General features: G+C 45.6%; 1 pseudogene; it reads left to right on the top strand.

The window, feature by feature from the left end:
* The first annotated feature begins 427 nt into the window (after nucleotides 1–427).
* Nucleotides 428–3,902, top strand: LOC119361774 (annotated as a pseudogene).
* Nucleotides 3,903–4,749: the final 847 nt, after the last annotated feature.

Below are 4,749 nucleotides of genomic sequence, written 5' to 3'. Positions count from 1 at the left end.
CCTCCCTAAGCAGACGTACAGTTGTCACAGCAACTGGAACTGTTCCAACAAATTATTGTCCTCACCAAGCGACTGGTTCTATCTTCTCCCTCTCTTTACTTACAGTTTGTCTTCGCGAAGTCACTGCCTGCTTGCATTATCTGTTTGACTTCACTGTGTGACGACTATTGTTTTTTGGTTTCATACTATCTTCCATCCTGATCCATACTACCTAGCTGCTTTTAGTCTTCGTGCTTTCACTTCATTGAATACTTGACTATGGCTTGCCTAGTGTAGTCTACCTTCCGCTGCATGTCAATAGGCTCAATTCTATTATTTGTCTTTGAAACTCCCATGTCTTGAAGACTTCCATAAAAATCGCCTATTCACCCCCTTTCTAGTCGATAACTAGCACTTTCACTCTCAACACCACGGCCGGCTCGCTGGCGCCGTGGTGCTCGGCAAGGCCAGCCTCTCTGAGTGGGCCAACTTCCGCAATGTCAAGAATGGGTGGAGCGCGCGCGGCAGCCAGACGCGCAACCCATACGTGTTGTCGTCCGACCCGTGCAGGTCGAGCTCCGGGTCGAGCGTAGCCGCGGCGGCGAACATGGAGGCTCTGACGCTCGGCACCGAGACCGACGGCTCCATACTCTGCCCGTCGTCGTTCAACTCCGTGGTCGGCATCAAGCCCACCGTCGGGCTCACCAGCCGCGCCGGCGTCGTCCTCATCACCCCTAGACGTTTTGTCCCCATCATTGATCTTTGAACTTTAGGTAGCACAAAAATCTTGGACCTCACTCACTTAGTATAAAATTTCAATTAAATTTACTCAACTTGAATTTAGTTTGCATTTAGGTATTTTGAGAATTTGAAAAAAACGCTGGAAATTTGAAATGTTCAGCATGCTATTTGCAATGCTGCAGACCGATGTGTCGGAGAGTGTCGGATGCAGTCCATGTACTGGACGCCATCATCGGCTACGACAAGCTCGATGCTGTGGCCACTCGAGCAGCATCCAAGTACATCCCTCATGGTGGATATCTGCAGTTCCTGAAGAAAGATGGGCTGAGAGGGAAGAGGATCGGCGTCCCAATGAATTGTTTTTGTTTCAAGGATTTGGAGAGAAGCAGATGAGGGTGTACGAACAGCACCTTGCCAGAATGAGGTTATCATACTTCAAATCTCCATGACTAGTGTAAATTATAGTACATGACATTGCATTGGTTATAAATTTCGTCGTAACCTTGCAAATGAAAAATTAATTTCGTTGTAGGAAACACGGAGCCGTGGTGATCGAGAACCTTGACATCGCCACCAACAGTCAAGATATTGTTTCCAATGAGGGGACTGCGATGCTGACCGAGTTCAAGTCGAGCATAAACGAGTACTTGGCGGACTTGTCCTACTCTCCGGTCCATTCTCTTGCGGACATCATAGCTTTCAACAAAGCGCATCCTATAGAGGCAAACATATGAAAAAAACTCATTCTAGATTTCAACTCTTAAGTCTTCTTGTCATAGATTCAAACAATGTGGAATCATGTTGCAGAGGACAGTAGGCAATAAAACTCTAAAAAGGAGATGGTTGCTAATGGTATTTATTCTATATATACTTTCTTAGATATTTCATTTACATTTTGTACATGAGAGGCTAAAAGATTTCGGGCAACAAAACCTTATCTTTGCCCAAAATACAAACGGCATTGACCGTCTGGAAAGAGCTCGGATCCGCTGGCTGAAGGAGCTCTCCGTGAATGGGTTGGAGAAGCTGATGAAGGAGCATCAACTGGACGCGATCGTTGCACCCGAGCATTATGCTTCCAACCATCTCGCCATTGGCGGCCACCCTGGCATCGTTGTGCCGGCTGGGTACAACGAGAAGGGTGTCCCTTTTGGCATATGCTTTGGCGGGCTGCAGGGATATGAGCCGAGGCTGATCGAGATGGCCTATGCTTTTGAGCAGGCTACTAAAGTGAGAAGGCCACCCATGTTCAAGCCTTAGCTAGGTGGCATAACTTTCTTGAGTAGCGACAATGTGAGGCACCATGGCCAAAAAGTCTCCACTTGCACTGTTCTCTCTTGGTGTAAAAGAATAAAGCTGAAATGTTACTTCTTGGGCCAACAAGGATTGTATGCAAGTGCTACTCCGAATAAATCGACAATGTGGTTCTAAAGGTGGAGAATTTCATTTGTATGTATTTTTCGATCTTGTTCTGTATATATTGTTGACACATAGTATGTTAGTTATGAAACTAAAATTCCATAAACGAGTACTTTTGCAGTACCACTCTGAAATGCTGCGGTGGGCTATGGATATCCGCCAAGGTGATCAAACTGGCCTATGCCTTCGAGCATACTACCAAAGTGAGAAGGACGTCAATGTTCAAGCCTTAGCTAGCCAGGCGGCACAATCTAAGTGAACTACATATAACTTCAAGGGTAGCGGCAATGTAACACTCTACGGCGCAAAGAGGTTTCACTTGCATTTCTTGCCGTACAATGCCAAAATCAAGTGTATTGCCATGAAATCGCCGCAACAGTTGAAGACACTGCATTTAATAAGATTTTACATTTTTCTGGTATATTTCGTTGAACATAAGTGGCATATAATTAGACTTATGTAAGCGAGTTCATTTACCGTACCCCGAAATGGATATAAATCGTCTATTTTAATCATTATAATTTCTCTATGTATCATTACCCCAAAAACTGTTCACAAAGTAGGATTTCATCCTCTTAACAGAGCTACACTGTTTCTGACGAAGTATATAAGAGGAAAATAATACAAACGAAGAAAGCACACAAACAATACATAACAAAATGTAGTATTGAATGCCACCATTTCACAACCGAGCATGAGCACATGAATAGCCGAACCAGAGCAAGAAGGACTCGTTGGCCCGAAGAAGAACCAAACAAAGCCTCCTGGAGAAATCACCGAAAAATCCGCAATGCCTTTTCAAATATATTTTCATGGTGACACGGCCTAGGGGTGCCGCACGACACCAGAAGTCAGCCCATCAGGACGTCCTAGGAACCCCAGGCTATTATACGGCCCCGTTTTCAAAGTGGCCTTTGGGCCCTCTAAAAGGAAGGAACCGATAAAGGAGGATATATCAGCCCCCAGTTTGATTTCATATGAAATTGATGACAACCCGATATAAAATCAGTTCAGTGGGAACTCTGCCCCCGGGTTTTCAGTCTCAACAAATCTGCCCATACTACCTTGCGTAGTCCTTATTACAGTTTCAGCATACAAAACTGCAACTGAGCAAAGAAACTTGAAAGCAGACCATACTGCCAAGCCAACAACATGAATCCATCTGCAGAACGTAGTACATCCTACAATAGACTTCTAAGCTACATGGCGACATAGCTGGACATCATCATCATATTTTCTTTCTGAAGAAACTGCTTGCATGGATAGGAGGAAAGGCCTCCAGCCATTTTCCAACCTCAGCACCAGGGACAGAATGACTCTTGAAAAATAGGTAGAATCAACATGGCACTTAATGGAACTTGCTCTTTATGTACGCTCTTAGAAAATTTATTTACATGTTGGTACAGGAGAGGTTGAAAGACTTTGGGTAGCCCGACCTTATCGCAGCCCAAAACACAAACGGCATTGGCACCGTGGAGAGAGCCGCGATCCGGCGGTTGAAGGAGCTGAACGCGAATGGGCTGGAGATGCTGATGATGGAGCACCAACTGGACGCGATCGTGGCGCCTAACAGCGACATTTCTAGCCCCCTTGCCATCGGCGGCCACCCTGGCATCGTTGTGCCGGCTGGTTACGACAAGAAGGGGGTCCCCTTCGGGATATGTTTCGGCGGGCTGCAGGGGTACGAGCCGAGGCTGATCGAGATGGCCTATGATTTTGAGCAGGCTACCAAAGTTAGGAGGCAACCCATGTTCAAGCCCTAGCTAAATATAACTTCTTGAGTAGTGATGATTAACACTCTACGACCTTAAATAGGTTCCACTTGCGCTTTTCTCTCTTATTGTAAAAGAATAAACCTGACAGTGCATGTTACTTCGTGGGTCAGCAAGCAACTATGAATAAACTAGCAATGTGGTAGTGCTAAATGAAGGTAGAGACAACCCGAACCAATTAAAACCAGCAAGTATAGTTTCAGCATACAAAACTGCAACTCAGCAAAGAAACAAGCCAAAAGCAGGCCAAATCTCTCTTGCCTGCTAGTAATGCCGAGTAAGAGTCCTGACGCAAAAATGGGAAAAAACAGAGCACCACTCGTTGCGCCGCACTGCTCAACTCACTGCTACTCCGACAATATCATCATTACGCTGGACCACTCAATCACTGCTACTCCAGCGACAGCATCATCCTTCTTTTCCAGGTTAGATCAACATCAAAAGTGCCAACTTGATACCAGATCTAACTCCTCAAATTCTAATCTAAAATCGCAACTTCCGAAAGAAAACGAGATAACACAGATATTGGACGGGCCTCCTATACCTATGAATGCCTTATATTCTTGAAAGAGAATCTACACAAACAAAGTGGACCTGTTTGCCCGGGTGAAGAAGCAAACCGAGACTAGAGAGGTGTGTCCATCCCAAGCTCTGTCCTAAACCGCCCGCACCAACGAGCACCTGTAGATTACCAGAAGCGGGCATCGCTGATCGGGTGGGTGATTGGAGCACTGGACTTGGATGTGAAGCCTTCAAAGGTTGGTGTCAAAGCCCTCTTCCAACACCTCACAACCCTAATCAAGGAAGATAACACAAAATGAGTGGTGAGCCCACTTCA

The sequence above is a fragment of the Triticum dicoccoides genome, chromosome 2B, assembly GCF_002162155.2.
Source record: "Triticum dicoccoides isolate Atlit2015 ecotype Zavitan chromosome 2B, WEW_v2.0, whole genome shotgun sequence".
Lineage (NCBI taxonomy): Eukaryota > Viridiplantae > Streptophyta > Magnoliopsida > Poales > Poaceae > Triticum > Triticum dicoccoides.
The sequence above is the reverse complement of the archived record's forward strand: the minus strand, read 5'-3'. Positions and strand labels throughout refer to the sequence as shown.